A 22,602-nucleotide genomic window follows, 5' to 3' on the forward strand; every position below is an offset into this window, starting at 1 on the left:
GGACAGCTATATAGTAGTTGTAAAGCACCTAGGACTCCTTCAATGGGACCTGGCAACTGGGAGTCCCTTCTGGGGCCACTGTAGAGTGGTGGCGAGGTTGCCTGAAGCACTAAAGGGCCTGCCAAACTCAGCTTCCGCTCCAGCACAGCATTTCTCTGCCCAAGGGAAATAATTTCCCCTACACCGATTCACTGATGTACAGCTTACAGGTTAAATACTGCCCCCCAACTCCTTGGTGAGCATGCACACATTCACAAGCACATGGTCTGCAGCTGCAGGGAGGAACCCCAGGGGAGGCAGAGCTGTTGATGTGCCATTCATGGCCTGCCACCAGTTGAGAAAGCTCCCATCTGAAAGGATAAATTGCCTATCTTCAGTGTCAGATGTTCTTCATACTGTCTTAGATGATCAGTCCCATGCCTAAGCCAATCCCCTCCCTCTCCATAACAATCACACAGATCCATAAACGAAAAAACTCTGACCACAACAGACTGTGCTGTTTGGTCCATACAGCACTTTTACCCTTCGCTCCCTTTCTCACGTAAGTGCCAGGAATCACAAGCTGTTACCTTGGGTTTCTCTTCTTTTGAGGACAGAGAAAGACAGATGAAGAGTTGTTCTTCCTATAGTCTCTGTTTCAGCTTGGACCAGGTCTACACTGCTGTCACAGAGCCGTAGTAGCTGGGGCCACCAGAGCACTGGGCATGTCTAGCCTGCAAACCTGACTCCTACTGAACAGTGAATACTGTGGACAGACTCCTGCGCTACCCAAACCAACTAGTTCTAAGTTACGCTGGCAATTTCAGTGTAACGCTGCTCCCCATAGTCACTGAACCCTGTTTTCAAGGTGAGGGTGGTGGCTTTATGTTGTAGGGATTGTTTTGTGCCAAAGCAGAGAACAGAAGAAGGTGATGGTAGGAATGGTACAGAAATGCTCAACCTGCTTGACTAGTGGAGTCCAAGGACAGTACACTGGCCACTTCCTCACAGCCAAGAGGAGACCTGCTGGTTGAGCACAGATTCTTTCATTCCTGGAAACTACTGAGAAAAAATGAAATAAAAAGCTAGGTCACTGAGACTACTAAATGCCACGAGGCATGAGAAACATATGCAGGAAGACTCATTAATCACACAATCGCCTCATCCCTCCCTCCTGTGCCTTGCATTGGGGATCCAAGACAAACACTGGAGTTTTAATCTCTTTTCAAGAAATTACACTAAATGACATGAACCCTTCATTTCTCCATGTTCGAGTTTCTAGGCAGCAAGACTTTACTATAAATTCTATTCCAAGCCAGGTAATCATTTTAAATAGTTTTAAAGTGGACCTCCTTGACATCTAATGGTGGGAGGTCTGAGATACTCCACATGACCGAGCAAGCCTACTTCTCTGAAGACACTGTGGTATTCCCCCCCACTTATATGAGAAGGGCTGCTTCTTTTTGTTGTTGTGTGCTTTTAACGCATCTCCCCTTCTCCAGAAAACATTCCCAGGGTTTTGCGGCACCATGAGAGTAAGCCTTGCATGGGATCTTGCTTGAAGGGAAAACTAAAATTCTCTCCTACTGAGGAGACTCCATAGCCAGGGTCATCCCAGAGAAGACCAGCAATACACTTCCAAGGGAAAGCAGGTGCCAGGAGCTCAGAACTGGTATCATGATTTTCAGTCTTGCTACCTAATAATGTTATGCTAGCACAATACATATCTGCAGGTCTGAGATGTAAAAATAAGGTCCCTACAATTAAATGCTAATGTGAGCTATGGTGAACAATCTAAAAAGGAGGCCCCAGCTACATCAGATATTTGGACAACTGCTCAAAGTGGGAAGTTCCTTATGTAAGGCCTAATTTTAAGGTAATAAAAACAGTTTTCTCTCTTCCTTCTGCCCTTAATGGAGACTCCACACCTAGAAGATCACTGTCCCAAAGAAGCTAATGGCATTGTTACAGACTAAGAGGAGAAAACAACACTGAAGGGTGCAGACCCCACTGTGAGCACCTGCAGCAACGCTAACTCAACACATCTTCATCTTTCCCCATCTGCTTAGTCCATTCCTCCTCTGCCACAACTCACTGACCCCTTACTATTCCCATTTTAAATTTCTGTAGCCTTGCTTATCAGCACCACAGTAAAATGCCCAAGTCTGGAACATCTTTTTAAAATGCGGTCTTCTTTCCCACCCCCTCCCCCCCCCCAACCAGAAGCTTTCATTGACAGAGATTTTATTAGAATCACAGAATCATTTAGGTTGAAAAAGACCTTTAAGATCAAGACCCGCCATAAACCCAGCACTGCCAAGTACGCCACTAAACTATGCCCATAAGTGCCGCAACTACAAGTCTTTTAAATACCTTCAGGGATGGCGACTCCACTGCTTCCCTGGGCAGCCTGTCCCAGTGCTTGATAATCACAGAATCATAGAATAGTTAGGGTTGGAAAGGACCTTAAGATCATCTAGTTCCAACCCCCCTGCCATGGGCAGGGACACCTCACACTAAACCATGCCACCAAAGGCTTCATCCAACCTGGCCTTGAACACTGTCAGGGATGGAGCATTCACAACCTCCCTGGGCAACCCATTCCAGTGCCTCACCACCCTAACAGGAAAGAACTTATTCTTTATTCTTTCCTTCTTCCCCTGTTTAAGGTTGAATCCCTCACCCCTTGTTCTATCACTACAATCCCTAATGAAGAGTCCATCCCCAGCATCCCTATAGGCCCCCTTCAGATACTGGAAGGCTGCTGTGAGGTCTCCACGCAGCCTTCCCTTCTCCAGGCTGAACACCCCCAACTTTCTCAGCCTGTCTTCATACAGGAGGTGCTCCAGTCCCCTGATCATCCTCGTGGCCCTCCTCTGGACTTGTTCCAACAGATCCATGCCCTTTTTATCTTGAGGACACCAGAACTGTACACAATACTCCAAGTGAGGTCTCATGATAGCAGAATAAAGGGGCAGGATCACCTCCTTGGACCTGCTTGTCACTCTCCTTTTGATGCAGCCCAGGATATGGTTGACTTTCTGGGCTGCAAGCACACACTGAAGCTGGCTCATGTTCAGTTTTTCATCAGCCAGCACCCCCGAGTCCTTTTCTGCAGGGCTGCTCTGAATAAACAGGGAAGGAGGGAAGAGAGCACTGAGCTGGCTAGAGGATGGAGGAAGAGACATTCCCCCTTCCCAGCCACCCCACCCTCCAAACCTCAGGCCGCTCTCCTGCTTCCGCCATGACAACTCCCCATATTCCATGGCAGCTTTTGGCACAAAAGGACTCAATTTCTGGAGCCCCCTGTATTAAACAGCTGCAGGTACTGTACACCCACTAACACTACCATGCTAATCAAGAGCTGGGGGGCTAGAATAGCATCTTTGGGGCTGACACTGAATCCTTTCAGTGAAGACATTTTTCCTAATACCCTGTCTAAACCTTCCCTGGCACAACTTGAGGCCATTTTCTCTGGTCCCATTGGCTGTTATTTTGGAGAAGAGACAGACCTCACCTCATGACAACCTCCTTTCAGGTAGTTGCAGAGAGCAACAAGGGCTCCTCTGAACCTCCTTTTCTCCAGGCTGATCAACCCCAGTTCCCTCAGCTGCTCCTTATCAGACTTGTGCTCTCCATCCTTCACCATCTTTGATGCCCTTGTCTGCACCTGCTCCAGGCAATTTGGTATCTCTCTTGTAGCAAGGGGCCTTGAACTGAACACAGTATTCAAGATGCGACCTCACCAGTGCAGAGTACAGGGGAACGATCACATCCATAGTCCAACTATTAACAGCTATTCTGGTGGAAGTGGATGGATAGTAAATGGCTGCAGAGAGGAGAGGGTGAAAGAGGAACCCTGAGATGGAACTTCAGAGTCCTCTGGAGAACCCCATGTGACCCCTCACTTTCACCTTAAGTTACCAGCTAGAGATGACTGCAGAGCCAAGAGATTTTGTTTAAGCCTAGCACAAATAGGGCTGCCTTACCTATTGCTTTACAGCAGCAGGTATGATGGTGACACAACAATACATGTTAATGTGCCACCAGAAAAGCAAGGTGTGTGATGCTCTTAACTCTTGCTGCTGCCCATAAGAAGCGCTGTCTGATCAAAGGGACGTGGAGCAAAGACATAGATGGGCCTTTCTTTCCCTGCTGGAAACATACTGAATAACAGCCTCATGAAGAGGCTGCATGCAGAAACTGCATGCTCACTGCTGATGCCTGCATTTCTAACACTTCTGACTCCTGGTCCCCTGTCCATAAGTATTTCAGACAAGGCAAAGGAGATATCCTTATTTTAGCGACTAGCTCAGTTATCAATACAAGCACATTGTCTGTTCATCATGAACTCCCTTTGTACCTGCCGACTACAACGGGGAGTGGAGGGAGTAAGGGGAGGAAGATACTCTGCATTTATGTTTCCATTAATTCATCAAGAGAAATAGATCACACGTTCATTTATTCAGCGTTCCAGGACACTTCTCCTAGACACTATATATAGTTTCTCAGATACCAGTGTCTCCCTCACCTACATATTCACACTAATCCATATAAAAGTATGAGTCATTACACAAAGTTCCATCCAGAAGAGTAAGCCATTCATCCTTCGTGGGAGGAGGAGGAGAGGGGAAATTAGGAGCTGTTTCCAATTTAATTGGCAGACTTTACATTTTTGTTCTGCTTCCACTGGAAAGTGTGGTGCTAATTTTTCTGCCACAGCTTGCAACCACAACGAGATCTCGATCTGCTTCATTTATGCCTGCCAGCAGGACCTCTGAAAAAATAAAACAGATTAGAACTGTATTTGCCATGTGCCTCTGGTCAGCGTGCAAGCTCTGTGTGCTGCACTAAATGCTGGTGTTGTTTGGGGGACTCAAATGTTTTAAACCTCCCTGCAACTGTTAAACCCCATTTTCATTAAATAGATGGTAAAATGGCAGAGTTTAAATGGTACACTGTAACTCTCACACCAACTGCTCAAGCCTTGGTGTTGTAGCTTGAGAGCATGGTACTTTCTGAATTCATTTTAGAAAAGGGAGAGGAGTAAGATGGATTCACTCACGATGCTCTGCTGCATACCCTCTCCTTTTACTTTCATACAGTAAAGCACATAAGCCCCACCCTGCCTTTTTACTGTATCTTCTAGTCAAAAATATGATTTCCTGTATGCAAGCAACTCTTTTTTGGGTAATTTTGAAGTGAGACTGCATAGAAAGTGTCAACTTGGAAGAGGTACGTGCTTTAACTCCTACATCACCTCCTCCAACACAGGAGTTTTAATTAAGTGCTGCCCTTTCCAAAGTGACAGAGGACAGCTTGGACTGTTTTCTCATTTTTTGCTCTTTGTGTAACTTCTGATTTTTCCCTCAGCTGCTTCTTGGCTTTGCACCACCTTCTCTCTCATTTTCTAATCCAACAATTCCAGCCTGGCAGCTGCATGCAACATTTATGACTATTTCAACTCAGCCTCCCTCATCTTGTTCCCTTTTGCAGACAGCCCCTAAATCAGGGTGGCCAGTCCTTGCCTTCCAAGCAATTTAGGGCTCATTGCCACAGACTGCATCACCCGAGAGGTGCAAGGGCTCTGCTGGTGAGGGAATGGCTGTGACCCTGCCAGGGTTGAGATGGGTAAAATCCACAGGAGCTGCTGAGCCCCAGGACCACCAGCAAGGCAGCCCCAAGGAAGCACTGAGCAGCAAATCCCCTGCAGAAGGACTGGCACCTTCTAAATGAGCTGCTCCCAGAGCTCCTGTAGCATTCAAGGAGTGATGCCCGGCATCTATAAAAGAATCCTGCCAAGCAGGCTGCACGGTTACGGAGACCAGTCCAAAGCAAACAAAACACAAGAAACAACAGCCAGGAAGTCCTTCTGCAGGAGATGAACTTGAGCCAAAGTGCTATGAGACTTTCGGCACCTTTTTCCAAATTAAATCAGTTTAATTCTGTATGACTTTGCTAATGATTCACAGATCTCGTTACATCTTCTAGGGCATTCAATTTCCCTGCAGCTATTCCTTTTCAAAATGTGTATCAGTCCTTAACACTTCCATAATGGTTGCCTATCAACACTTTCCAAATTGTCAAACACACAGTCCACAACTACTGTGGGTCCTTTCGTTGCATTTCAATTAACAACAAGATATAAGGTGGCACAAACATCAGAAAGACTGCTCTACACCTCTGCTTGATATCCAATAGCTACACTGACAGCTCAACTTGCTCAAGCTCCCCTGGAGCAGAGCATTTGGAGCTCCTGTCAACCATGAGCCAATGCCTGATACTCCAGGTAGGGAAAACACCTTTCTCTTCAGTAAGGAGTAGGTAAACTCTGTCTATAGTGGTAAGTAGGTAAATATAGGTCTATAGTGGTAGTAGGTAAACTCTGTCTATAGTGGAAAATAACATAAACTGAAAAAAGGGTAATCAGTAAGCACTAAAGCTGCACAAACTGCTAAAAAAGGGCATTACATCAATCAGATGTGCTTATAAGGAGAGGTCCACTCCCTCCATTCCCATCTCCTCCCCAAGATATTAGGTGCAATTTTTATCTTCACCATCAGCAAGATGGCAGAGCACTTTGCTAGGCTATAGTGTTTCATCTGAAACTGAAGGGAATATGAGTGTGCACTCAATAATATATTCAACAAATATCCGAGGCATTAAGCAGCACCTGAACAGTTAAGGAAAATTACGGGCCCTCAAGTGAAGATTTCAAAATTACAAGGAAACAAATCTGTACTTGCCAATGTTAACTACAATCTTCTTGGGGTATGGCTGCAGAAGAAAAGCATCTCATCTAAAGAGAGCATCTTCTTGCAAATTCCAGGTATCTAAGCCTTCTTTTATTTAGTTTTAAGGCTCACCAACAGTTTGCATTAGATATTTAAACCTTAAAGGCTATGAAACTACTTAATCTCAAAAAAAAAGTTTTTTAAAGGCAAAAAGCGCATACTTGCAGTTGATGAGCAACAATCGGGGAAACCTTTTTCTTTAAAATACAGCTACTCTTTTTGCCTTCTGAAAGTTATGGGCACTTGTAAAGGTAGAAAAGGCTAAAAAAAATAAAGGGAAAAAAAAGAAATGCAACACTAGATAATTTTAAACACTTTGCATACCTAAAAAGGGCATATTAAGCCACAACCTTAGTCATAAACCTACAGCAGCAAATCAGTAAGGGCAGAAACGCAGCACCACTGACGCGACCTGCAGGGAGGCAGTGGGTTGGAGTGCATGACAACACATGCCAAAGGAAGTGGGTGTCGTACCTAACCCAGAGCACCTCCTTCTCCACCCCACACCCTCTCCTGACCACCTGTAGCAGCCTCAGAGGAAGTAGGCATGCTCCCACATACTTTCCAGCGACTCTGCACCAGCCGCAAAATACGCACGCAAGTCATCGGCACACATGTGAAAGTGTATACATGGAATACCAGCGCCAAGTCTTTCTGCAGTGATTAACCTACTCTGCAGGCATTCAGGCTTCCTCTTCTCTTTCTCTAATTTAAAGGAAAAACCCACAGAAAAGTAGTGCAAGGGGCAAGAAGGACCCCTCCATCCCATTCGTGCTGTTTCCCTTTCTATCCCCCACGCACACCTACCCACATCTACTCAGCACTGGAAAAAATCTGTAAGCAACATATTATCACTAGAGTGTCCTGGGTATCGGGAGCTGTGGTTTTGAGATCAAACAGCCAGCAAAGAAATTTCACCCTTTTGACCAGAATTTTCCATAAGCGATTTAGCACGGGTTAGGAAAATAAATAAAAAGACACAGAAATGTCTTAAATTTCCTCTCATGGTCAGATGGTTGAGATCAATTCTCTGCGATAAGCTAGGGCAAAAAAGGCATATATCAAGTGTCGAAGAGAAGGTGCCTGGCTGTGGGGACCATGCTGCTGGGGACACTGGGAGCTGGTGCCTGGGTAGCAGGACCTGGCTTGATGACTCTCCTTGCAGGCACCAGAAGGGCACTCTGCCTCCACCTGCTTCAAATACTTTGCTGTCGGTATCTTTTCATCTGTTGTCAGCCTTAAAATAAATAGAAACAAATGCAAACCCCCTAAAACCAACCCAACTCCACAGAAAGTTTTATCCCCTTAACCCCCAAATGACAAAGCAGCAGGAGGGAACAAGTGGGGCTCGGGCGAGGAAGAGGTGTGGGGTCTCTGCTGTTAAGAAAGCAACTTGCTATCCGAAGGTCATCTGGAAACTCTTGGGGCACTCTGCATATTCTGCAGCAATGATTTCTCCCTCCTTGAGCCGTTTCAGCCCCGCCAATGAGCCAGGGGAGGCAGCCATGGGTGGGGAAGGAGTTAAAAATAAAAACAAACACTGAAAAGCTGTATGTAAACTGTTTCACCCCCGTGATCATTTCAGCTCGTGGTTTCTGTAACCGACTGAGCAGCGCACCTGCAGAGCAAGCCACATCAGGAGATACCTCCCTATAAATACCCTGGAGAACCCTCACCCAGCTGTGCCTCCTCGGGCACCTCTCTGCACGGGAGGATGACACTGGCATCCCACTTCATGGGAATGTCCTAAACTTTACATTCAGGAAACAAATGGAAGCTGGAGGGATAGAGGGCAAGAAAAGAAAAATTGCTCAGATATAAACACCCTGAATGCAATTTCAGCTTTGCAACAGTCAACACCACCCTTATCTGAATTCCAACAAGGTCTCCGGTACCTGGTCATCTCTCCTTCACCCCACAGTCTCTCAACCAGAAAACAAAGCGGCTGTGCCAGATCTTAGACCATGTACAGCCATAAATCCTGCAGCCTCCTTTGCCCCGTTCAGGTGACCTGAAACCTGAAGTGCCACCCCAGCAGTGAGGCGATGCCCTGAACACTGCACACCCTTGTGAATGGTAGGTGCCCATCTCCAGTACCAGTTCAGCACACAAGGTGCATCACCCTCACTGAAGGTCAGACATCCTATGGGACTGGGGAGAGTGGAGCAGGGTTTGGCAGTCTCTGGCTTTGCTGACCAGCACCCATTAGCAGCTCCCTCTCCACCGAGTACAGAAGACCCAAGGGCACAGCCACCTGGCACCACCAATCACATGGAGCTACAGTGGGCAGCAGAACAGCCTCCACTGGCTCAAGATATCCTGGGGAGGTAGAGGTTTTGATTTTGGAAAACAAAGGAGTAATGTCATAATATGCTAATCTTACTGCGAGAGTTTCTGAGGCTGTTCAGGTATGGCTTTGGGGTCCCTCCATACGCAATCCCACGTGGTTCATTCTTTTTGTTTGAAATCACACCCCGGAGCAGCACTTGTATGGGCTGGCTCCTGGACACCTTTCAACCAAAAGCAGGTGAAAGCTCAGCTCACACTTGAGCCAACTGAGAAGCAGATATACCCAAGAAGTTTTCAAATTCCAGCCCAGCATTATTGCTGAGAAGTAAAGCTCAGCAGCTGCAACTGAGGCCAAATCAGAAACATGTAATTTTTGAAACAGCTGAAATCAGTCTAAAGAGGCAAGTGCATTAATTAACACTGCTGATGTTGGGAAATGTGCAGGTAATCACAATGAGCAAGTTTCAAAGGCTGGTGTTCAAATCAGCATCCCAAGTATGGCTGTTTGTCCAAAGCTTAACCAAACTATTCAAACTTGCTGGTCTGCAAAGTCAGAGTGCAAGGAAAAGCCTTTCAGAAGACGCAATTCTTGACAGTAGAACATGGCTACCAGGACACAGGCTGGAATTAGATCCTAGGAATGGGGAAATGGATCTTCCCCTACATTTTCCTCAAGACCAAATCATATTTTCTATTCTGACAACAGCAGAGCACAACAGACTTCTGCTATGACCCCGTTACAGGGCAGCAGGAGGTGACCATGGGCTGCCTGCAGACTGTACAGCCAAAGGCTATTCTTTCCCATCCACTGGCTTTTGTATTGCTTGTTTCCAGAACTGTGGCACTGAGGACACTCTAAAACCATCTGCACCACAGGACAGTCACACACAGGGACAATGACTTCACTGTAAGGGTTGGTCTGAAGTTGTAGGAGAGGATGATGGGTGCCTGTGGAAGAAGGAAAGCATCAGACCAAGCAGAAACCCCTTTTGGTACCCATGTTTACCACCTCACCCTACCCTCTGTGCACACACACCCTCCCCACAGCACTCAAGTCTTTCCTGCACTTTGAATTTCTTTGCTGCTGAGCACGGCAGTCAGCCCTTTCATGTTATGTTAGAGCAGACTGTAAAGACTTTGGTCCTGTAAAGTTCTCCCGTGACATTACTGACCTCCTCACTCTCTATGGTACTCCAGTTTCCATAAGAAAGAAAAAAGTACTTAAAAAATTCTCAAGCGATTGAAACAAGTACTGTGTTCATCTTCAGAAATGACTGGCATCACTTTGAGATCAAAATATCTACCCGATTGCTATAGGAAGGCTTTATAGCTTCAAGTTCTATACAGATAAAACTTCAACAGCACAATAATTTATTTTTGTCCAGGAAAAAGAATTCTGAAAAGCACCAGAAATATTTGCAGCAGGCCACTAATGCCAATTCCAGCTTTCCTTGCAAGCTATTTTCACTACATTAGTCTTGATAGCATCACAATTTGTAGAGGGAAGGAACAATATAAATTAACAAAGTCATGGCAGCCTAGGGAGGAAGGGAGGGAGGGAAATAAGGAGGCAATATTTATCTGCTGAAAGTAGGAGTTGCGAAGAAAAACAAGCATTACACTGACTAATACACAGGTTGGTGTATAACAACTTGCACATTACATTTGCAACCTTGTGTTTTGCTTTAATAACTGGGGCTAGACACAGCAGCTGGACTGTAGCTGTACCATGATGCACGCTAGACCTTACTTGCTTTGATCTCACGGAATGGTAAAAATTTTGAAGAGAAAGTTTGGAGATGACCTGAATGATGTTCACAGCTTTTTAAGCTTAGAATTTGGTTGTTACTGCATTAAGCATTACTCACTTTCTGAACAAAGCGGAAAGTTAACACAAATTGGCAGATGACTAACTGTCCAAGAAACAGATCACTGAATGAATCAGTGGCTCTACTTTTAGTCTAATAATAAGGCAAACAAAGAGGAACAAGAAGGGGGAAAAGACCAACAAAAAATTTCCTTGCAGAGTGCTTACATTTGCACTGCCTGTGAACTTCCAGCTACAACAAACTACGCAATGATTTTACAGTTTACCATGAGTTTTACACTGGGCTTAGCTCACTGACATGCCTCACCAGTACTTCACACCATCAATTAATCTGGATTTCTGTAAAAAGGATTCTGCACCACAGCTCTCCTCAGTAGACATTTAATAACAGCTGCAGGAATAAATTAGGGGATTGGAAATGCAGTTAGATTTGCTGAGTAGAGTCAGAAGCATTTGGCAGGTTACAGGTTCAACACACAGAAGTACCTCAGGCACAGCAGATACCTGAAGCTGACGTGAAGCAGAATTTAGGTTTCTCAGCTTGGAAGCAGGATCTAATGAAAAACCTGCAGACACTTCGATTTCTGCTAGTCAAATTCTGGCCAAAAGTTTGCCCAATATACAGGGCAGGCACTCAGCTTTGCATAAAATCGCCAGCTGTGCTACTCAAGAACACAGGAGAACGGTGGCAGCGCTATCCCTCCTTCCAAACAACAGCCAATTGGCTCCAGCAGCCACAAAGGGTGAAGCTATGAATGACTGCTCAAAGTGAGGTGTGTTTGCCCCTTTGCAAAGGCTCTGTGTCCCCAGTGCTCCCACATCTACCCTGCCTTACCCCTGCTAGTCTTCTGACCCCTGGTCTTACTATTCAGGTTGTTTAGAAAATTAGCCAGGGCTAAGAAAACAGTGGACTGATGTGTGTTAGGTTGGAGAGCTGAATCAGCTCAGCAAAGTCCAACAAGCACACAGCCAAGCAGGACCTCCTGTGTTGACCGAGCACCAGCCCCTCTAGTTACAATAGGTTAGACTCCATCCTTCACCTAAGCAAAGGCAAGCTGCTCTGAAATGCACTGAACCCATTACTCAACAGCTCTAAGTGCACATGCTTGCCATCATCCCCAGAGTGATAAAAGACTGGAAAGAAAACCTGATGGTCTAGGATAATAGCTGCCTGGCTCAAAAAAACTCTCTACAATCAGTTCATCTCAGCTATAACTTAGGTTTAAAAATCTAAATACACAAGAGCTCATCACAGCTGGGAGACAGGTGACACACCAGGTCACATCAGGCCAGGAGCAACCAGAATGAAGTCGGAATAACAGTTATTTGAATGTTTGCAAAAGAGAGCACTTTTGCATTTTGCTGATGTAGAAGACTTGCTTGATTGAGTTCTGTTTTCCTCTAATGTTTCTTTCAATTGTCTGTTGCAAACCCAAGCCAAAATTAAAGGGCCTTGAACCTCTCATTCCCTGGCAGCAATCTCTTATGACCAAGCTGCAGATTAGGCTGGGCACAGGTTGATTTGGTTTTTAGTAGTACCACCACACTGCAAAAGCTATTTTGCATAATCACAAATAAAGATGCTGTGATGCTCATTTGCCCCTTAGGGGCCAGGTGTCCCATGGTCAGCTCTAGGTCTTTAAACAAATTTTGGTTTAATTTGATTTGTTACCCAGGTTCTTGCCAGACCCTGCAGTAAACTCAACCAGCAGAAAACTAACCCTGTGCACACAATGAATAATCTGCTGCCAATTTAGCTCTTAAGACGGGCCCACTGTGAGATGACACAGGTGCCATGGCAAGTACAAGGCAAGGAGAGGAGATGATGCAGAGCTGAATGAATCACAAGCTCAAAATTCAGTAGCAACAGTGTCTGTTGTTCTTCACAGGTCCAGCCCTTGGTGACTTCGGACAACAAGTCCCATTTCCAAGTCAGCAGAGCTCACAACATGGATGAGATTTAGACACGTTATTCATTTGTCATGACCCAACCTCAGAACACTTCTAATGGCAATTATGTTCTGAAGACAAGCTGAACTCAGAGCACTGAACCTGTGTCCTCTTGAACTCTGAATAACCACCAACACCTTATTTTGCAGTCCGTGCTGATCATTTGTGAGGTTCAGCAAGAACTGTCCATAAATGAATCCCTGAAGTTGGAAATTGGCCTTTTACTGCTACACAGATCTGAAAATAGTAAAATCTCTCTTATTGTTGCCATGTAACAAACAACTGGATTTTCACGTTTCGAAGTTATATCTCCACAGGCTTCTACGCCTCTATTTTTAGCCTGCCTCTCCCAGTAAGAAGCTACAAGACAAAGATTCTCCATCACAGTCTGGTTATACAAGAAACTAATGCCATATCCACAGTATTTCAGCCCAGTCCAAATTAACTCCATAAATATATTTAAATATTTAATGGTAAAAGATGCCCGCTGACAGAGAGGGAGCTGGGATATCTCTAGATATACTGACGATCTGCCCCAGAGTAGATTTTGTAAAAAGCACACTCTACTTTTAAAATAGAATAATAAGCAAAGAATGATCACATCCTCATAAGGGATAGCTTACCAGTATAAATATTGCAACAACAGAGAAAGTAAACACAGAGGTTTCATAAATGTTGGAATTTTCAGTCTTAACAGGGAAGAAAAGACTACCTCTGCTTCATTTATAGCCTTTAAATCTTTTAACACAGGCAACTTGAAAGGAGGCAGCAACACTATATATTAATGAAGCAGATCAGGAGACACTGACTGGACTACTATTAGAAGTGAAATACCTCACACAAAAGAATTAAAATTTGATATACTCCTATTTGATATAGAAGGGCATGCCCTGCTTATATGAAAACAAAGTAACCTCATGCTCTACAAATTACAGTTTAAAAAAAGCATGGTATGTGCTACGGGTTGCTTCACTGCCCTGAACACAGGGCAATGAACACAGAGTCTTTACATTCAGCTGCATAGGTAAACAGCTAAAAGGATGACAGCGTATTTGAAATCTATTACTTAAAAAAAAGAGAGAGAAAGAGAAGAGTTTAACAGATCACTTTCTGATTTGTCTTTTTGTCAGTATCACTTTCAGTACTGGAACATGTGCATTTCCTCCTAGGTACTGACAGACACATCCTGCAGTTGTCATTTATTCTCCAACTCCTATTTTCTGTTTACTTTCCTTTCCATATCCTATGACCCCAACTCAGACAGCAATACAGGTTACTCAACAATCTTACTGTCCTCTCTTTAACAAAGTGGAAGAACAGCAGCTCAGTAAGACGAGGTAGTGTGCCAAGTCTTCCCCCACTCGTCAGAAATAGATTATACTTTCCAGATGTGCATCTTACACATTGAAACTGAACATCAGCAATACTCACTGCAGTGAAACACCAAACACTGAGGACACAGCAGAGGGGAAGATTTTAGCACCGCCAGCAGTGGTACAATTAGGGCTTTTTGGAGGGTATGAGATCTTTCACTGTTGCACAGCAAATCAGTAAAGTTTCCATAAATTTTGCTGTATGTTTTGGTGGTTTTTTTTTAACAAAAATCTCAAAGTAATATTTTCCAACCTTTCACTAAGAGTAGGGGCCAAACCCACATGTTTTAAAGGTCTTCCACAGTTTTATTATTAGAAGTAGAAACCCTACTGATACTGATGAGTCATTTGTATTGGCGGAAACCAAGAACACCCATTTTCTTCATGTGTTACAAAGATCTCAGTGTGGTTTTCTATTCATTACTGGTAGAAGTAGTTGACTAAAACCAAAACAAGTGACAAGAACTCACCTTACTGTTATTAAAGCCGGGTTTATACCAGCTGATTTTGTTTATCACGCTTTTAGAGATTGCTTATTTTTCGCTCCATTTCACAAAAAGAAGAAAAATACGCAAAAGGAGACTTCGAATCTAAACTCTGTGACAGTAAATCCAGAACTGCAGATGGATAATTCACACCGCTTCTGCAAAGGCTTTTGTGATCGACTAAGCAAGTAAAAACAAAGGAGGGAAGAAAACAAACAAACCACAAGAAGATCAGTTAAAAATCATCAGTCAGCAGAATCTATTGTTTTAGGATCCTTGGGAGTAATCAGAACAGAATCTGTAAATAAAGAAGCAGTTGTACAACAGTGCAAGTTTTCATCTTCATGCAAATGAAGACATCCTTTCACGCTAATGGCCAGCAATATTGCCACACGGGAGATAAAAAACAGACCAAAGAAACTGCAAAATTCTGAGAATTAAAGATAGCTAAAACTATGTTGTTAACCGGAATGCCTTGCTGGCTTTAAAGATTTCTGCCATAAAAAGGGGCAGAGGGTAGAAGACTGCACAGCTAGCAACTGTCAAGGGAAGATATAATTCATACACTGGACATGGCATATCCAAATTGGGAACAGTGCTCAGGGGAATTCTTTTTTTTTTTTTTTAACATCCCATTCACAAAAAAAGAAAGCAAGAAACAAACTAAACCCCAGAGGTTTATTCCTGCTGAATACCCATAGCATCTAGATACACTTCAAGCACAACCTCCGCAGTGGTGCAGTGAATTTCTACTTTGCACTCTGCGCCTAGCAGAACAGCAGCCTGGCAAAATGACAGTGTATTTTGATATTACTGGGGAAGGAAACCACAGCAAAGCAGTGACCAAAGAACTGAAAATAACCTTTGAACAACAGCTAGACACTGATGGTCTCTCTGCCTGCGCCTCCTATTGTGGATAGTTTATTGAAAGGGTAGCTCCAAGCTGCACCAGACACGTGAGTCAGCAAGAGCAGCTTGTAGGAAACTGCTGACATGTTCAATTGCTCTCACATACACCGAACACACCTACCCACTAAATAAAAAACAGGCTGCATGCAAATTGGGGTAAAGCAACACCTCCACACCTACAGTTCCTGTTTTCCTAGTTCAGGGTTAGGTTTTAAAGCGATCGCTAATAATGAAAAGAGAAAACCTCAGTGGATGTCAGCTATAATAGTACCTATGATTAAGTCTCAGGGGTCATTTTGTTTATTTGAACAGACATAACTGCTTTTCCCCTTTTCAAAAAACAAAATTGCTGCTCTACAGCCCAGAAGCCCTGCAAGGTGACAAGCAATAAACAGTTCCTGTTTTTCTTAGTGGGAAGACTCCGTTTGAACCTATGCACCAAAATCCATTTACCCACCATCAGCCCAGATGAGTGTTTTCAAAGCTCGGGAACAAAAACAAACAAACAAACAACAACAAAAAAAAAAAAAAAAGAAATAAGCTCCCAGCTTCCATTTAAACTCCTACTATGGGTAAACTGGAAATTCCCAGGGTTTTAATTCCTAACAGCTTTTCAAGCATCTGTTCAGTTGACACAAAAGCAGAGAAAGTTGTATGCAAATTATAGGACTCCGGAATAAATCTGGGAGGATCTAACCCTTTCAGGTCACATTTCACATTAAAAAGAAGAAGAAAACAGCGTACCTCAGGTCCCAGTGCCTCTTGACCACCACCACCACCACCTCCTCCTGCTTCTCCTCTTTGAGACACTCAAAGTGTCCCAGTGTGCTCTGAGGGCAGGTCTGCAAGATTAGGTGTAAACAGCCAAGGGGGAGCAAAGGCAGAGTAGATCAGGAAGGGGTGAGGGGTTATACATGAGGAGGCTGCACACCTGGCAGCCCCTTCAACCACCCAAGAGCTGCAGTTCAGTCCCTGCAACATTAGGAGCCTTTGGGAGCAACGTGTTTCACACTAAAAAGGGACACATCTATCGATCCGCTGAGATGCCAGTGCAGCACAGCTGGTGTTCTTCAGGTTGTTGCTGTGGCTCTTTCTGCATAAAGATCAATACAATCAAGCAGAAGAGTTTTCGAGACCAATTTTTGACAGATCAAAGTTACTGCTGACCACATAAACTTTCAGCATAAAGGTTCTCCCAAACATATTCCCCAGTTCCTTTTTATTTACCTGTTCTGAACAGATGGTTGCTCTTCAATCAATACTATTAGTTCTAGTAACTCAGGGGCCTCAAGTCCATCACAGCCAGGGAGGGATTTGTATACATTCCACTGCTCACCTGCTCTAAAATTGTAATTCACAGTCAAAGAGTAACACAGTAACCAGTGCTCTTTTCAATCCACTACAAAGTTGTTCCTGCCTAACCAAAAAAGCAAAATGAACACATTGCAACTCAGCTGGCTGTATTCATGCATTTTACATCTTCTTGATACAAGCGCCAAAATGGATGCGTAATATTCAGGCAGCTGCCAAGGTTAGTATCTTTTGACTTAACTTAAAGGAAGGATGACCATTTACTGCAAAAAGCTGAATAAGAAGTTTGAGCACTATTCTGGAAGACCTCAGGGAGTTACTGGGGGTAGAAAACTACTACCCACTCAGCTACTACAGCAAAATCATTCTAGCAACTACTCAAATATCAGTAAAGAACTGAAATACCAGAAAGACTCTCTTCCACATTCTCCTCAAATGCCTGTAGTCAGAAGAAACGCTGGAAGCAGCAAGACTAACTCTGATTTTTATGAAAGCTGTAAGTTTAAATCCTGATTTTCTTCCACACATTAATGGAACGATTGGTATATTTCCCCCAAGAGTTTAAACTCAGAAACAACTAATATAAGACCATTATACCCAAAATGAGCCGAGCTGAAAATTCAGACCCAGAGGTGAAAGACAGAAGTGTGCATGCCTGCAAATGTAAGTCAGGATCTGTTAAACACTACAGGTATGTTCATGCAACTTGTAAACTACGAAGCCATTCAGACAACATTCCTTTGATTAAAAAGGCATGCACATTTTGATTTGAATATATAAACCGTGTGCATACCAGCTAAATTAAAATCACAAAAGACTGTTCACATCACACAGAAAATGTTATTCAATTTACACCAACAGTTTATTACATAAAAATGTCATTATGACTGAAATGATTACTTCACATATATTAATGCTACACATCTCATTTTTCTGCTTAGTGCCATAAATGTCTTTTCACTATGCTCTAAGAGGTCTCCTCTTTACCTGTGCATATGTGAAGTCCTACCCAAAAAGAACGTCACAGGCACACAATAAGAAAACATCTTTTTTATTATTATTTTTGGATTTAATGAAAAAATAAAAAATGCAATTGGTTTTTTTTTTTAATGGCTGGCGGTATTTTTAGAGAAAAATTTGAGGAAAATGACTAATCAGCAATAACACCACAGTCTATTAAGAAAAAATTGCTATTGCACATCAGAACAGAAAATCAAGCAATGAAACTTTTAACATAAGGAAGGGCAAGCAACTTCTGTTACATATTCCATGCTACACATCATGTAAGGAGGGTTTTATTCTCAGCTCTTTTTGTTGTTAATTATGCACATGCAGAAACAGATACGCGAGATTGCTGTACAGTATGGAAATTTTATTAAACTCATTCATTTCAATGAGCCTCTGAGGGCTTCCACAATGTCAGAGATTTACCAGAGTCTCCTCATATTAGAGGCATCACGTCTATAACACTGCCTGTTCACTGGGATTTGGACTGTTGTTCTCGGCTGGCAACTCGAGTGCCATCTCTTAACTTTCCTTCACGCTCAGCACAGAAGAGCAAACAGCTGATGTTTTGTTGCTGCAAAATGAACGATAGAAAGCAAAGAAGGAAGGCGACGAAGAGGTCCCACCTACATCACCAGCGCATCCTGCCAGCATGCATGACATTAATACCAACAGACATTCCAGATGCGCCTCAGGGTCAGAAAAGGACTAGAAATACCTGTCCTAGCACTGTTTCCCTGCGTAGGATACCTGGGCATAAACAATTGCTGATGATTAACCAGTTGGGATCCATCAGCACGTGCATCAATTGTGTATCTGCTGTGTGCAGCTTTCCCATCCAATCTTTGCAACTGTAAAAGTTCTCAGAAATTTTAGTTGTTTAATCTGCAAATTACACAGAAGAGCTGCCCAGCAATGCACCCTCTGCTTCTGCAGAGCATTCCTGTAAAAGATCTCTTAAATATCCTGACAATCTCTAAAATCATTAGGGACCTTTCTTGCCTTGTGCTTGACAGCACAGCGCACTGGCGTACATCTGTTCGAACGGCTCATCCAGTGTTCAGAGAGCAAACCAGCAGGAAAACTAGACCCATGTTCCTGCTTTTCCAATCCTCTACTTTTCCAATTAGTCACGGCTTCCCTCCATTCCTTGCTGAGACCTTCAGAACAGCCTTTGAAGCTGGAGGGTCAAATGTGAGAAAGGATGCTGAAAGCACAGGTTCGACACACTGCAGGGAAGTACGACGCCGATCCATTTTGCTGCACAAGAGCCCAGATCGCGGTGATGGAGGGGCGGGCGGGCAGATAGATACAAAAGGCAACACAGGCTTTTAAAAGAACGCGCCCACATCTGAAGTGGAATCTTGTTTCTATCTGTCAGATGTAAAGGCACCTAGAACGCTGGTGTAAGGCTGGTGCGAGGCTGTTGCTACAACAGCCCCATAGACAACAGCTTAACACACAACCTTATCGCTTTATTCCATTCATCTCATCAAATACAATTATCTCAAATTTCAGTATTTACATACCCGAAGAAGTCAATTTACCTAAGCGCTACCACCCTCTTCAAACTGCAGAGCATTCCACCATCTACAGCACAGTCTCAGACAATTCCCTGGCTGAAAAACATCGACTTGTCTCTAGCTCGAGCCCCAGAATACCAAATTAAAATATGCACAAGTTTAGCGACAGTTCCAAAGTCTTTAAAAATGGGCTTTCGTCGCGAAAACACAGACACGGCTTCAACTAGAGCAAACAGCAACACAGCAATTTGCCAATCTTTCTCCAACAACCTAAAGAATATTTCTAATAAGAGGACATCTGTCTTGCGTTTGTTAATAAAGAATGAAACCTGTGGTTTACACCGGAGCTACCGGGGCTCCAGCGAGCAGAGCACAACGATCTCACGGTAACCGAAGCGTTTTAAGCAAGACACCCCGCCGCATTACAAAAATAGCCCGCTCCACAAAAGGAGAGGCACGATTTCACACTTAGCGTCTTTCATGACAGCCAGCGCCTTCGCGGCGCGCTGCCTTGCCTACACGCTACGTTTTAATGCTCCAAGAAACTGTTATCGGAGTTCGCATCTCCCTCCGAACCCATAAAACCCGGGCTGGGGGGACACAGCGGGTGGGGGGCACACACACACATACAACACGGTGCGCGCCCGGGGATGCGACGCAGCGCGGTGCCCCCCTGCCCCGAGCCGCTGCAGGTGGCGGCGGGGCCGGAGGAAGGCGGCAGCGGTGGCGGGACGGCCCTTTAGCGAAGGGGCTGCCCCGAAGCTCTCGGCCCGCCCGGCGGCGCGGAGCATACGCGGACACACGCGCGCTGGGGCGCCTGCCGTGCACTCGCCGTTACGCAACGCGTGCGTTTCCCACTTGAAGGAATAAGCAGCGAGCGCTCCTCCGGCAGAGCCCGCGGCTGCCCCGGGGCTGGGTGCAGCCCCCCGCCTAACAGCTGCTCGGGGAGGAAGGGGGAAAGCCACGCTGCCCCCCCCCCCACACTCCCGGACAGCCTCCCCCAAAACTTCGCCCCCCCCCCCTCCCTCCCCCTTCCCTTCCCCGGCGGGGCTGCCGAGCCGCGGAACAGGCGCACTCACCTCGCCTCCGCGCAACTTTCGGGGGTCGCCCCTCTTGCTGCAGCCTTGGGAAGGGGAAAAGGGGGGGGATCGTGAGGCGGGGGTGGAGCGGGCCCGGATTGTGGGGCAAAAGGCTGTTACGGCTGAGGAGGTTTGGGGAGGGGGGGGGTTGCTCTTGTTGTTGCTGCTGCTGTTGTTTCGGAAATTCTTATTAGTATTTCTCTGCGGTCAGAAACCTGCACCCTCCCCCCCCCCAAATTAAAGAGAAAAAAATCCCGACCCAGACGCTCATCACATGGCGATTGCTTTGAACCAGCTGCTTCCAGAGCCAAAGTCTTGCGGAGAAAAATAAAGGGGGAAGGGAAGGAGGGAGAGGGCTGGCAGGGGGGCCGGAGGAGGAGAGAAAGCCGCGGCAGAGGGAGGGAGGGTGGGAGGGAGGGAGGGAGTCGGGGGAGGGGGGGGGAGCGGCACCGCGGTGGTTGTGTCGCTGCCGGAGCGGCACCGGGGCCGGCGGCGGCGGCAGCCCGGCGGAGGAGGAGGGGTGGGGAGGCGGCGCTGCTGCTGCTGCCGCGGCCGCTGCTGCCCGGCTCTGCCGCCCGCCGCCGCCCCTCAATCGCTACATTGTTGACATTCGCAGGCTGACATCATCCTCCCCGCCCCGCCGCCCGCTCCATTCACAACAGCGCTACGCCAACAGCGCAGCGCCAGCTCCCTCAGCGGACCCGGACGCTACGCACAGAAAGCGGCGTACGGCCGCTCCGCCAATAGCGGCACCGCTCGCGTTCCACCCGCCCCGCCCATCTGGCCGAGGCTGGAGGGGGGGGGGGATGTGTGTGGAACGGACAGGAGGCGCATGCGCGGAGCGGGCTTTCTACCGCCTGCTGGCAGGGTGGGGGGGGCAGTGTGAGCTGTGTGTATGCTCGTGGCGCCGGACCCCGCGTTGGGGTTCGCGCCGGCGGCCGCGGGGGGCTCTGGGAGCCGTAGTTCCGCAGCGAAGGGCCGCTGAGGCGGCGGGGGAGACCCGAGGTGGCCCAGTGGCGCGACCCGGCTCGGCTCACCGCGGTGGCCACGTTCATGGGGGTGGCGGGCTGTAGTGTGGCGGCGGGCACCTCCCCGGGGGAAGGCCGGGACCCGCCACCCCGGCCAGGCTTGGCCGTGAACAAGAAGGTGAAGGGCATGGTGAAAAATGCCCACCCTGTCACACCTCGCTGCCGGCGCAGGCTGGGTGTCGATGGTCGCCGTGATTATTTTACGAGCTCCGCCCCAAAGAGAAACCTCATCCTACTTATAATGCTGACCGCAAGCGTCCAGCAGTCATGAGTCAGCCCTGCCGAACGTCACAGGAATAGATAAGTGCTCCGGAGCCTGAAAACAAAAACAAAATCCCCTCAAGCATTCCCAGCGCCAGAGGGTGGGCCATGCCGTGCCTCATCCCACGAAGTGTAAGGTGCTTGTTTACCAGCCCTTTCCCACCCAGGGGCCTGGCGCCGTGGTGCCTTTTGCCAAGTAGAAAGCTGTGGTTCCAGAAAACCATCGTGATGCTCTCAGGGCTTCCGAGCAAGACGCAAATGCCATGAGACATGAAATGCAGTGGGGGGAACTAGTACATTAATAAACTGCATTCTGCAAGCCTGAGTTGCTCAAGTTGGGCTAGGACAGAAAAACACGAAGATGTGGGGTGGCTGAGAAAAAGGAAATTTAGAAAATAAACGATTCACGATAGGGGTTTTGAGTGAGATTGGCTCTGGAGACATCTAATTAAAGGGTGTTGGATAACTAAGGGGGTTACATTTTCCTGGGTCAGTGGTCTTGAAAAAAGAATTGTGGTTGCAGTAAATGTCGATAAAGAATGATGGTGACCTACTGCTGACAAGTGCGCAGTCATTAACATGTGCATGATTGTTGTTTTTTCTGTGTTTATGTCAGTCTTTATGTTTTCGTACTCTTGTTTTCCCCTTTCACTGTAGACAGGTGATATATACTATTTTCCATATCTCTTAGAGAGGAACAATTTCTGTGCTGAAATTGCAGCAGCTCCACCGGGCTGTGTTTTCAAAGCCTACTAGACTATGGAAAACCATGCAAATCCTACGTGCCA

At 46.0% G+C, this 22,602-nt stretch overlaps 1 protein-coding gene across 3 annotated transcripts in view; it reads right to left on the reverse strand.

Moving 5' to 3' along the window:
- Positions 1-21,229, reverse strand: part of BACH2 (BTB domain and CNC homolog 2) — a 191,277-nt gene extending 170,048 nt beyond the window's left edge. Inside the window, exon 1 of one of the 3 annotated variants that reach the window (XM_061369810.1) lies at positions 20,526-21,229. The gene's annotated coding sequence lies outside the window, so the exon portion shown is untranslated. The remainder of the gene's footprint in view (positions 1-20,525) is intronic. The other 2 variants (XM_061369812.1, XM_061369809.1) reach the window with 2 other exon arrangements.
- Positions 21,230-22,602: the final 1,373 nt, after the last annotated feature.

This window comes from Neopsephotus bourkii, unplaced genomic scaffold, assembly GCF_033783945.1.
Source record: "Neopsephotus bourkii isolate Nb327-2 ecotype Australia unplaced genomic scaffold, CSIRO-AGI_Nbou_v1 NB_1511, whole genome shotgun sequence".
Lineage (NCBI taxonomy): Eukaryota > Metazoa > Chordata > Aves > Psittaciformes > Psittacidae > Neopsephotus > Neopsephotus bourkii.